The 14,016-nt window shown below is 40.8% G+C and overlaps 1 protein-coding gene across 5 annotated transcripts in view; it reads left to right on the top strand.

The window, feature by feature from the left end:
- Positions 1 to 14,016, top strand: part of LOC121872690 — an 88,595-nt gene that overhangs the window by 5,801 nt on the left and 68,778 nt on the right. For 3 of the 5 annotated variants that reach the window (XM_042375686.1, XM_042375683.1, XM_042375678.1), the window contains exon 1: positions 8,157 to 8,243. The exons of 1 other annotated variant lie outside the window; for it this stretch is intronic. The gene's annotated coding sequence lies outside the window, so the exon portion shown is untranslated. Of the gene's footprint in view, positions 1 to 8,156; positions 8,244 to 14,016 lie in introns of those variants that run through there. One more of the 5 variants, XM_042375681.1, reaches the window with a different exon arrangement.

Here is a 14,016-nt window from a genome sequence, read left to right as displayed (position 1 = left end):
TAGACATGTATTGCTCCACAAAAAATACATATTGCACAGTGACTCACTTATATATATGTATATATATATATATATATATATATATATATATATATATATATATTAAATAGTTTGTGTACCATTATAATATTACTGTACTTTCACATACTCAAATATAATATGCTTTAAATACACACCAAACATACTTAAACTTTATAAGTAACAGTTAAACAAAAAGCAAAAACGACATAAGCCCCCCGACGAAAGCCACCCAGACAAAAGCCCCCTACTTTGATCGGGGTGGCTTTTGTCTGACAACCCTAACCTAACTTAACCTAACCCTAACCTAACCAATAATTAACCACAGAGAAGAACAGTATATTTTACCCTCAACTATTTAATTATGTCCGTAACTTTTGAAAGCCCTTACTGTTGTCAGACAAAAGCCACCCCGTCGGGGTGACCCCGATCAAAGTAGGGGGCTTTTGTCTGGGTGGCTTTCGTCTGGGGGGCTTTTGTCTGGGTGGCTTTTGTCGGGGGGGGCTTTTGTCTGTACCCCAGTGAGGATAGTGTCTTAGTATAAAATCGCAATGCTGTGAAACAAAATCTTAATATTTAATCTCAGTACCGCAGCAAAAGTCACATCAATATTTTTTAACCAATACTTTAATATTTCTTACCTTATAGTATTATATCTTCCAACGAAGTAAATAACTGGATCGAAAACACAAGAGAATTTAAAAGTCGTCTAGCCTCCCCTCGTCTTGCCACGATGGAGACTTGTGCAGAACTGAAGTGAATTGCTTGTAACTGGTGGATTGGTCGGCTGTACATGAACTGATATGACCCGAGACTGCATGGTTTTGCAGCGACTGGAGACGTTAATCCTTCCCTTTGTATCGGCGGCAAGTTAATCCTCGTCGTGTCTGACCTAACACCTGACCCACACCACATGAGCTCACTGGCGTACTTGTTTGAAGTTGTTTCCTTAATCCTCAACAGGTTACAGGTTGTGTGTGTGGCGCATATGGGGGGAAGGGGCCGACGGTAATCCAAAAGGTCGGTTAATGGTACATAAAGTCTACGGAAATAAAACATACATTTTCAAAGTACCTTTCCCTAACCTACCTCAATTAAGTCCCTCTATTCATTTTTGTTCATTTGCCATTCATATTTCAGAGAATTTGCTTTAAAACATTAACCACTTTAATAAATAAATATGAACCAGCACAGAAACCGTGCATAAAAAATGGAAAAGTCAAAGAACATATCATCACAAAAATCGTGACCAAGTCCCAGGTTGCTGATCTGACTTTTTGCCTCATTTACACACAATTGCAGGGTCTCAATTGTTTCTCTTACTATTGACAACACAACATACATACGTGTACATTGTTTCTCACTCTTGATTTTGTTTTCATTTTTGCATTTCTTTATGTTTATATTATTATTTTTATTATTATTATTATTATTATTATTATTATTATTATTATTATTATTATTATTATTATTATTATTATCATTATTAATATTATTACATTATCGCCCCCCAGGCCCCGATGTGGGTCAGTGACCTGTGCCCGGGTGGGCTAATCCCAGTATTTTTTTTTTTTTAACGGTTCGGGATTGACGGTTAATCCCGAAAGTCGGTTAATCATATATATATATATATATATATATATATATATATATATATATATATATATATATATATATATACACAGTGGAGTCTGGATTTACGCGGTTTTGGTTAACACGTTTGGTCATTTACGCCGTGCCTTGCCAGAATTGAAATGCTTTAATTACGCGGTAAATTTGGTCATTTACGAGGCGAGTCGCAGGAGGGTCCAGACGCGCCGCGCCATTTTGGATTCAAGCTGCCCGCCATCCCGTCAAGCGGCGCGAGTAGGGTTGCGCAGTATGTCGCTGTTGCGTTATCGGTGACGTCATATGACGTATCGGACTGTGATTGGGCCACGCATCCTTAACTCCCTCCCCCGCTAGCTGTGATTGGTTTAATTTAATATGACGTGCCCTGCCACGGGAGGGAAGAAGTCGCTGACCTAGCAGGGCCTGTCTCATTGTTCTCAGTCCGCGTATACAGTTCTCTCTTGTGCCCACTATTCAGCTCACAATGGTTTCTGCGGGACCCCCACTACCAGAGAAAAACATTGAATTACCTGTATACTGCCAGATTCTGGGGTCACTAAGTCTAAGGGGATAACTTAACTCTATTCTTAATTTCTAAGGGTCGCTGCCACCAGACCCCCTCTGGACAGCATGTAGCTCGTTAGGTAGCGGGCAGAGTGGACTAGGCATTGGGGTTAGGTTTTCCATTGACCAGATCGATAAGGGTAAAGAAGGGTGAAACCATAACATGTCTTAATTGATTTATTCCTTATAAAACATACTGGTAAAAAACACATACAACCACACTGTGGACCATAACTCCAAGGCCTGTCCCAGGGTATAGCACTGGCACCTCTAACAACTGCTGTTGTGGTCGGTTACACTCCGACCCGAGGTGGGTTTGGGGTCCTCGGCCCACGAGGTAGAGTAGAGCCGATTAATCATGCCGAATCAGCGCCATCACTCCTATATTGACCACTGCTGGGTATCCACCGGCTCCGAGCGACCGGTGGGTTTCAATTAAGCCCACCCTCGACCTAGAGACAAACGGGGCAGCGTCAGGGGGACGCGCTCCCTGGCCATCTTGAGTTTATATACCCCTGAGTTGCCAGTGATCGCTACTCACGCAATGACAATAATCACAAACAAACTAACTGTTACTCATTCAAAGATGACCCTCAGTTGACAAAGGTCTGGCGAATTACTAAAGTTGATTTAAACAGACTAATTCAAGGTTGCGTTTGCCAGTAGAGAGTGCAATAAACGAAGTGACAACTGTGTTCGAAGGCGGGACTTACTGAGAGTGATCCTGAGGGTAAAACAGATGGGAAATACACGTCTCTCCTGAGATTCTACAAGCGCGGTGGATTTGAATATTATGTAGCGTATTATGAATTAAAACGGGTTTTTAGTTATGACAATGAGGTGCGCAGTACACCTGGACCAAGCCATGATTGTGTGAAGGAAATCATCGAGTTGGGGGAGAAAATTAAGCTCATCCTTAACAACGACCCAGACAAGAATCGGTATGAAGAGTGTAATAACCATCTGAGGAAATTTATGGAGCCGTATATCCAGATCTATCTCGACAACATCAATGCTAGTCGTCAACGTAGTATTAAGGACTTCTTCGCCCGCAACCCACCACAACCACAGCCAGCCCAAGTCAGTGATAGTGAAAGTGACGATATGGACTTTGAGGGGTTTGTCTGGGAGGCCCTGCAAACCTCTGTGAGTAGTGAAAGTGAAAGTGATTCACCGGAGGGCAACTAATCTGCCCTCTGCCTCGGAACCAGCTGCCATCCACGTGTGCCGACCCAACTTTTCTACTAACTTAAGTGTTAAAAAACCTAATATAAAAAATATTGATAGTTATCTTAATTATTAATTATATATGCATACCATCATAAAATTAAGATGTTATTTTTACTACAACGTACGTATTGTGTCGGAAAAAGTGGAGTTTGGGGGTCCGCCCAGTCTCTATTTCAATTAATCCCATATGTTCTGTTATTTCATTTACATGTTTCTCATTTTACGCGGGCCTCCACAGGTTCAATTGACCGCGTAAATGCAGATCCCACTGTATATATATATATATATATATATATATATATATATATATATATATATGTGTGTGTGTGTGTGTGTGTGTGTGTATTACCTCGGGTATATTGAAACATAGTTAAAACATAACCCTCCCCCCGCCGGTACTTTAAAACTAGGTCTAAATTACCGGGGGGGAAAGCTTGTGGGGTTTCGAGATATTGGTTCACACTCAGGATGGGATGGAGAAAGGAAACTCACAATGTGCTCACTGTATACATATTGTATTGGATGTACAATCCAGCTTGGTGCTGGGAAGGCAGCATGGTTACAAGCGTTAAATAGAGAGAGCTGGTTGGTGAGGGTGCTCAGAGGAGGACTAGCTTGTGGGTCGCCATGGTCGCCGGCGGGAGCGATGGCCGCCAGGCAGGAGCGGAGGAGCAGGAAGTGTTGCTTGAAGACTGGCTGTAGGTAGAAAGAGCGGTCACCACGAGGTATGTGTCGCCATGGTCGCCGGCTGGAGCGAGGGCCGCCAGGCAGGAGTGGAGGAGGAGGTGATACTTGAAGACTGGCTGTAATTAGAAAGAGGTAGGTCACCACGAGGTCAGGTCTTATATAGCGGGGGTAGGCGTGGCTTAATAGTTGACCTCAGTCGTGTAAGGCGGCGCTGGTTGCTGACCTAGACACGAGGGCAGGCTGGTGAAATTCGCGGGGTCGGCTACTCAGCGACAAAGCGTTTGTAGGGGAGGAATCCACTACAAGCTGACATTGTTGACCGTATCAGATGCAGTTTTCTTCTGGGATAGTTGACGCTACAGGTCCACATTTCATACTGCAACGCCTCAGCAAAATTATCGATGTTGTAGATGTCATTTACTTGCCATTTTTTCCTCCATTCAGCAACTGGATCTTTTCTCACATTTCCACCACAACTTGTTTTTTTTACAAGTGACACGCTTCGTATACATGAACTCATTGTTGCAGATTCTTGAAGCACGCTTACTGTATTACTGTCAATAATTTTCATGACAGTTGACGTTATAAAAAATAAAATAAAAATCATCCCTAACGGTGCCGAGCTAAGAGCTCTCCACTATATTTGTTCTGCTCTTATTCACATTTATGAATAATAATATTAACGAATATTATATAATGTTTAAAATTATGTCAGATTTATGTCTTATTGTATTAGACAAATATTGTACAGTTACCCAAATATCATTCTAGTTATCAAGAATTTAACAAAAGAACCCACAGTTAGTTGCGTTACAATTAACAAATTATTTAAGAAAATTTCAAAATTTACTAACAGTAAATAATGCATAATCAGTTCCTCTGTGATATGGACATCAAGACGGTTTTACCTAGTTGTCGCTCTTGCCACATCACAATTCTCAAATTACCAGCTTACCACAAGTGGCCGTTACTGGAACAGTATGATCCAATACAACAGTTCCCTTAAACAACTTGTATTATCATACACATTGCACGAAAAAAATTTATAATTTTCCTTGTAGATGCCGATGCATGTGTAAAATTAGTCATTACAAATAGGCTAACAAATTATACCTCCATAAAGTATACTGTTGTCTGTGTTTGGTCCCTCACGTTCTCTTATGGTCTGGAACTCTTGAACAGAGTTGCCAACTTAGCGACTTTGTAGCTAGATCTAGAGCTTTTGGTTTTTTTCTAGCGACATTTTAGAGCGATTTGCGACTTGTCGCAAATCTAGAGATATCCACAGAAATCTAGCGACTTTCTGGATACTTTTGGACTGTCCATGAAAACTCAGTTTTCCTAATTTCGAGCCATAATATATAGCAACGGGGTTACAGGGACAATAAATAATAAGAAAAGTTTAATACATTTGAACGGGTCGTGGTACAGAAGGAAGGACACGTCTATTTCCTGATCACTTGATGTCAGCCCGTCCATGGCTAATGTTGCCGTGTCGTCATTTATTTGTCTATTACCTTCGCCTTTGTAGCACCTGGGTAACTTACCTCTTTGTCAGATATGCAATATGAATTTCATTAATACGCTAAATTTTAAAGAATATTAGCAAAACATCTTATAGAATTAATTCTATCAAGCCTGCGTGGTTCCAAACTTCTCATCCGCCTCCACCATGGGTGACCCATAGACTTGTGGGGTATGAGATGTTTGGTTCACACTCAGGATGGGATGGAGAAAGGAAACTCACAATGTGCTCTCTATATACATGTTGTATTGGATGTACAATGCAGCTTGGTGCTGGGAAGGCAGCATGGTTACAAGCGTTGAGTAGAGAGAGCTGGTTGGTGAGGACGCTCAGAGAAGGACAGCTTGTGGGTCGCCATGCTCGCCAGCGGGAGAGAGGACCGCCAGGCAGGCGGAGGAGGAGGAGGTGTTGCTGGCTGCGGCTGTAGGTAGAAAGAGAGGCAGATCACCACGAGGTCAGGTCTTAAATAGCGGGGGTAGGCGTGGCTTAGCAGTTGACCCCCGCTCCGTGGTGTATGGCGGCGCTGGTTGACCTAGACCACGAGGCATACACTGGGGAATTGGTGGGGTCGGCTAGGCAGCGACAAACAGCGTTTGTAGGGGAGAATTCCACTACAATACTCCCCCTTCCCTCCAGGCTGTGTAGGAGACTTGTTGTCTGCAGGGTTGCATAGCACATGTGAGGCAGAACGGGCGGTGCGTGCCTCATGTGAGACAACGGCGATGGCGTGGATGAGCCGGTCGCTGGGGACAACTGTCTAGATACACAATATCTGTGGGAGTAGAGAGGGAGAATAAGGGTGTGTGGAGGCGATGAATGTTGTGCTTCCCTCACGGCAGGTACAGAGTCGTCAGATGCGCCTGCTGGGGTGTGTGGGCCTGGGTCAGGAGCAGGGGCTGCGTCAGCAGAAGCGGATGAGGGCTCGTGACAGCAGCTGGGTCCACGACAGCAGCAGGGTGCAGGACATTAGCAGGGAGTACCTGAGGGAGAAAAGAGGGGTGTGTGGGTCCGCACTCAGGAACAGAGGCCGCATCAGGGGCGGCAGGGGTTACTGCTGGGCCGGGGTCGGCGTCTGAGGCAGGACGGGTGTGCTGGGGTCGGTAGGACGTGGTGCTTGGGGGCAGGAAAAGGAGCTGGTGTCTGCTAGGAGAAACAGTGCTGCTCTAGGGTGTCTAACCTGTGGTGTAGAGACAGTAGTTGCAGAGCCGATGAGAGCTGCTTCTGCGTGGATAAGCCAGTCTTCCATGTTGCTTGAAGACTGGGAGCGTGATCAGTTTCTCCTCCATCCTGTGTGAGTGCGAATCTCCGGGAGTCACCATTTGTGGGGTATGAGATTGTTTGGTTCACACTCAGGATGGGATGGAGAAAGGAAACTCACAATGTGCTCTCTATATACATGTTGTATTGGATGTACAATGCAGCTTGGTGCTGGGAAGGCAGCATGGTTACAAGCGTGATGTAGAGAGAGCTGGTTGGTGAGGACGCTCAGAGAAGGACAGCTTGTGGGTCGCCATGCTCGCCAGCGGGAGAGAGGACCGCCAGAGCAGCCGCCAGGCAGGAGGAGGAGGTGTTGCTGGCTGCGGCTGTAGGTAGAAAGAGAGGCAGATCACCACGAGGTCAGGTCTTAAATAGCGGGGGTAGGCGTGGCTTAGCAGTTGACCCCCGCTCCGTGGTGTATGGCGGCGCTGGTTGACCTAGACCACGAGGCATACACTGGGGAATTGGTGGGGTCGGCTAGGCAGCGACAAACAGCGTTTGTAGGGGAGAATTCCACTACAGACTCCATACAGTTGCCCCGACACTGTTCACCCGCTTTGCCAAAAACCATCAAGGAAAGTTTCCGCTTGTTTGCATGCTGTTTATTAATTTGAACCCTTCATAGTCCCAATAGAAAAAGGGTAAGCCACAGTATTCGCAGCGATTTAGGAAGGAATGGCTCAGAGATGACATACAAAATTGGCTTCTGGAGGTGCCAGGAGATAATAAAAAAGGATTTTGTAAATTTTGCAAGTGTGCTTTGTCTGCTAAGTTGTGCGACATTGAAAAACACAAAAACACTAAAAAACACAAGAAAGCAGAATAGCCGTTTAGTGCAGAAAGACAGACAATTTTACCATTCATGAAACTTGGTGAAGCAAAAAAAGTGGAGGGAACTCTGGCCATGTTTGTAGCTGAACATTGTTCTATTCGTGTGGAAGAACACTTAAGTGAAGTGTGTAAAGTATGTTTTAGTGACAGCAAGGCAGGTAGTGAACTCAAGTTAAAAAGATCAAAGTGTTCTGGGATAATATGCAATATTCTTGCGCCACATTTCACAGAAAATCTGAAAAATTTTATTTTTACATAATGCATTTTATTTATACTCCGTCCATTATAGTCGGCATTATGAAAATATTATTTGCATCAAATTACTGAAGGGGGGGAATAATAGCTAGCGACTTTCCATGGAAGATTTAGCGACATTTAGCTGCTTTTAGGTACCAGCCTAGCGATATTTGAAAACCCGAGTTGGCAACCCTGTCTGGAACTCTTGATGTAAACAAACACTTGAGTGGCAACAGTGGGGCGGGGAGGTCTGTAGGTCCGTCCGTGTGGCAGCTGGCATGAGGTACGTGATTAGTGGTTCATATTGGTCCATTTGATGACGTTTTCCTCGGCATTTTTTTTTTACATAGCTACTCAAGTATATACAGTGCAGTAAAAGGTTAGGTCAAGGTTTACGAAAGTGTTATCACCCGAAGAAAATGTGCGATTTGGTTTATTTATTAGGTCTAGTTCTAGTGGGTTATATGCATTATTATTTCCATTTATGTGTTTAATATTATGCTAATAGCGTGTACAAAAAATATAAACCAAATCGCACTAAGCAAAATAACCTAGGAAACCCTAACCTAACCTCACTCAACTCTAATCTAAACCTTACTCAACCTTACTCAACCTAATCTAACCTAACCTTATCATAAACAAAAGAACCTAGAACACTGTACCTTACTATTGTCACGAAGGAAAAAATCTTAAACGACTTACCTTATACGCTGATTAATTTTACGGCGTCTGTGAACAAATGCGTAGGAGCCGGTCCGACTAATTACCCAAATGTACCCAAATGTAGCCGCAATGAAGTCAAAAGATGGTCCTACATGAATAAATCGGACTGCCAATCACTTCTCGACTAGTATTTGGTGTCACGAAGTCACAAAAAATTGGTAAACTTAATTTAAACTGAGTTAATAGATCGCGTGCTTGCACCGAGGGAGTGAGTAATTACCCAAATGTACCCAAATGTAGTCACAATAAAGTCAAATGATGGTCCTACAAGCGTAAATCGGGCTGTGAATCACTTCTCAATTTTTATTTAGTGTCATAAAGTCACAAAAAATTGGTAAACTTAATTTAATCAGAGTTGTGTTAGGTTAGGTTAGGTACATGCACTCTATCTATTAACTCAGATTAAATTAAGTTTACCAATTTTTTGTGACTTCGTGACACCAAATACTAGTCGAGAAGTGATTGGCAGTCCGATTTATTCATGTAGGACCATCTTTTGACTTCATTGCGGCTACATTTGGGTAATTAGTCGGCCCCCGTAGGAGCGCCTATTACATTAAACCTGGTATTGGTTTTTGGGGTGAAATTCCAATCATGCACCGGCATTTCTCTCGCTGTTATTAATGTTTTTTCGTAATGTTTAGACAATTCTAAGACCTTTTTCTTTTATGATATTTCCGCCGGAAATTAAGGATAACTGAGATATTAATTTTTCAATACTATTAGATTTGATCAGTCACAAGTGTCGCCATTTGCTGTTTACGTCTCAGAGAGAAGGTCTGACCACCCATCATGCAGTACTCCTGGCTTCTTAAGTGTCTACAGCGCATGTGTGTGGGGGGGGGGGGTTCTTTTTGGCTATAGCGATAGGAGACTTGTAATTGGGCAAGAGTTTTTGTCTTAGCCAATGAACAATGCGTCGGGAGCGGAGATTTGATTTTTCAGTACCAGAATAACCAAATATGGTTGAACAGGTGGAAAGAGCTGTGCCGACATTGTGATAGATTATTTTTATGTCAATTGCAGAGTTTCATGAGAAAAATAGTGTTATGTTAGGTTAGGTTTTGTTAGTTGGTTGGTATTTTATTTATGTGATTTACTCGAAAAAAATACATTTTCGTTAAGACCATGGTCACAAATAAGAGCTCACAAACGAGAATCCTCAAGAACAAGGCGTGATAAATTGCAATAAGAATAATCACAACCACCGCAGGCCAACATTATGTAAACGAGACTCGAACACGTAATATTCACGTCATGTACCCGGGGGAACCGTATAAGTGGGTGGACACACAGTTCATAGAGAATTGTGACGAATGTTAACGGCATAGAAAACCATGACGAGAATCCAATCAGTCTAAAAGATTGTGTAAAAGTAGAAATATGGCACAATTACATCATTTATTGCTTGATAATAAAAAAGGAAGAGATAAACTATAGTTGATAGAAAGAAAATAGAGGATGCATTTAATAAATAAACTAAAGAAAAATAAAGTGGTATTTACGTAATTGTAATCTTAATAAAAGATGCGTAATTATTTTATTGAAAGGATCAGTAATAATGAAACAAAATTTATACAATTGGAGAGGAAGCGAGCAATGGCGGCGGGACGGGAATTGTGAAACGAATGGTCTTAGGGTAAGAAAATGATTTTTGGTGTTGGAAATGCACCTAGATGCGTAATTTTAATGCCATAACAGGAGTGTTCGCCATGTGTTCACCCTGTAATTTCCCTCTTCATTCATGCCCTGCCCACTAACAAGGAATGTAAGATCGTAGGATAGAGTAAATGAAAAAATTGCCAAAAAAAAATAAGTTATAATAGGAAGTTGCTGTTTCTTTTAATATTCTTACAATCATCAAAACCATAAGAACTGTATAGCAAAAATAAAGAAAATCAACAAACAACTTCTAATGATAACAGTTTCGTAAACATTTTCCTTTTTTTTTAATTTGTTCATTTGCCCATAAAATGAAGGTCAGGTTTGAATAAAACATACCTAAATACCTGTACAAAAAACTATTCCCAACAAAAAGCCATAACCTTTCAACTAAGGTTAAGTTTAGTTTAGAGATAACCACTTTTTAACACATTTGCCAAAACTACAGCAGTGTCCACTATAAAACTCAGTTCAATTGCAGCATTTTAAAAATCTTTTTCGATGAAAATTGGCAGTGGGTCAGTCATCAATAATTACCGAGGGAAATTGTAGGGTAAAACACTGAAAAACTGATCATTTGACACTAAAATTACATTTCTACGCATGTTGTCTGCACTTTTTGTTTACAATTGACCCACTCAGTCCAAGCGTACTCTCGTGTCCACAAAATTTTAAAATTGTACCATGACACTTCAACAAAACTGCTTTCATTGGTACCAGATATCCAAATGAGTACTTTTTGTTTAATATGGTGGGGGTCCATAGTCCCCCAGCTAGGAAGTTAATTAATGTTAGGCAGGTTTCTTTGGTTGGTTAGGTCAGGTTTTATTAGGTTCTAGTAAATTTTGCCTCTTTTAAAATACTTATTATATCATAAGAACATCTATGGAAAAGATGAATTAAATTGATTAACTCCTTCTGGTGGCAGCAGTGTTCTCATACAACACCGCTGCTTCTAGCGTACCGTATATCTCGGCCCACAAGGCGATGGGGTGCATAAGATGACCCCCAAAATTTTCATTTAAAAAGTTGGTTTTGAGCTCTATTCGCTAAGACTACCCCAAATGTGACACTTACCATTGGGAGCTTACTGACCCAGTAGTCCTTTACCAACCGTCCCATTGACCAGTGCTGTTTACACATCCTTGGTTATTTAAAATAAGGCCAATTCACTTCAAGTAATGGCATCAAATGTTACCGACTGGTGTAGTGTAAACACTAGTGATGTCACTTAAGCGTCTGTTATTTAACTGGAACTAATGTTGGTGTCAAGTAAAAAATTTTCCATTAGTCATACGTATCTTTACGTCCGTCCGAACAACGTCCGATTGCATATACGTCCGTGGCCCATAAAAATAATAAGAAAATAATGGGGATAAAAAAAAAACATTCAGACAACGGGACGTAGCGGACGTAAGTGGCCTTAGAGCGGGCACGCTCACGCATGCATCACGTGTTCTTAACCAAAATATATTGTGCTGCCAGGCGTATGATGATACAGTACAGCAACTATATTTCCATAATATGTTTTGATAGATATAAGAAATGCCTATGTTACTGGTTTGTTTTTTGGCTATTGTAGTGTTCAGTACAGTACAGTACTGTACTTTTAATTTGATTTCCTTACTTACGAAATAAAAAGTTTACAAACTGTATAACAGTGTATGCGTGGTTTTGCCTCATCGGCATTGTAGACATTATGTTATTTTATTAGCCTTCTTAACCTCTGTGTTTCATTAGTTGTGAATGTTATCTAGTGAATTTAGTCAATATTGTACAGTACAAGTACTGTACACTGCAATATTCCACATACACGTAAGTATAAATACAAAGTTCACAATGTGATGTTCGGACAAAGTCCAAGTCAGTTAAAGTCACGTTTCCAAGAACGTATCTAGGACGTTAAGCGACGCATGACTGTACTTGAAATGGATTTACTGATTTATTTGTTTATTTATTTATTTATAATATACTGCAATATATTAAACACACTGCAAGTATTTTCTTTAATTTATAAGATTACCGGTATATTGAAATAATAAAAATGTATTATAAACCTGTCTAACATACCGTAAAATAACGACATACCCTGGTAATAAACGCAGCTATCATCACGCACCGCCCGCCATTTGCCAGTGACGAGACAAAATAGGGAGTGGTTTTTTTTTTTACATCCAGCGCTCGCTGTCATTACGCACTTTTAGGGGTCATTTTCCCGCTTGCCTTTGTGTCCGAGTTGGCCAATAATGCATTTCTTTACTGATCATAATACATATTTCCCATAAATAATTCATTTAGACTTCATTTTTTTTGCATTACTCTTCATAAGAAGTTCTCAGCGACACACCCACGCAGACTGTTTTTTTGCATTACTCTTCATAAGAAGTTCTCAGCGACACACCCACGCAGACTGTCGTCAGGCTTTACCTTGGGAGACCACGTAGGTTTTACAAATAATTATCGGAATAATAATTCCACAGATGAAAAAAAGATCAAAAGTGAGAAACAATATACTGTATGTACAGTATGTTGTGTTGTCAAAGTAAGAGAAACAATTGAAACTCTGCAATTGTGTGTAAATGAGGCAGAAAGTCAGATCAGTAACCTGGGACTTGGTCACAATTTTCGTGATGCCATATGGCAGCAGGGTCTACCATTAGACAATACATTATGCTTTCAATACCTGTATCTTCCCAGGCGGTAATACTGTACCTCTCTGTTTGGTAGCTGCCTACTACCTACACAACTTTTAGTAATATTTCTTTGATACAAAATGATAAATTAGACAAACAATGAAAATAAACAAACAAAATTTAATTACCAAGACGCTTCTCATTGGCTGCTGTAAGAGGGGGAGATAGGGCTATTTTTAGCCCGTCATTGTGTCCGGAGTGGCCAGTAATGCATACCGGTATATTTACTGACCATAATACTTATCTCCTATAAATAATTCATTTAAAATTTATTTTTTTACAAAGAATATTCAGTAAATGACTGCGATAATTCTTGAAACTACCGACATAACCCAACTTACCAAACCTAACGGTCTTATCTTATCTAACCTAAACTAATCATCTTTAGAGTACTTCTTAGCTAGTTTATGGTGAGGGTACAGCATTGTTTCACTTGTTGACACCCAAAAATTTTAAGGATTTTATGTTTGCAATCAGTTGTTTAGACAATTTTAAGACCCTTTTCTTCTATGATATTTCCTTCACAAAGGACTTATATATGCCAGGGAGTCCAAGGTTAGGAGGTCAGGTTAGGTCATTTGCAAGAAAAACTTCAAAGAAAATGTCTTAAAATTGTCTCAACACTTGATTTCAACCATAAAATTTTCAAGATGTTTTGGGTGGCAGCAAGTGAAATTTCACCAGGGTGAGTTGATAATGTTTTATTTTAGCTGTCATAAATTTTCCCATAAAAATCACAGTACAGTATACTGTACTGTACTGTAAATCTAATATGTAGGGTGGAAATTACAACTCCTGTAATATCTAATATACCTAAACTAAGCTAACCTAACCTTACTTACCAAACCTAATCTATGTAAATCTAGGGCTGTGGAGTCGAAGACAAAACCTTCGACTCCGACTCCTCAAATTTTTATGCTTCCGACCCCGACTCCGACTCCGACTCCTTGGCCTATTTGTAACAACTATTTCTACCAT

Source organism: Homarus americanus, unplaced genomic scaffold (genome assembly GCF_018991925.1).
Source record: "Homarus americanus isolate GMGI-L3 unplaced genomic scaffold, GMGI_Hamer_2.0 scaffold39155, whole genome shotgun sequence".
Lineage (NCBI taxonomy): Eukaryota > Metazoa > Arthropoda > Malacostraca > Decapoda > Nephropidae > Homarus > Homarus americanus.
Note: the sequence above shows the minus strand (reverse complement) of the source record. Positions and strands in the feature narration are given on the sequence as shown.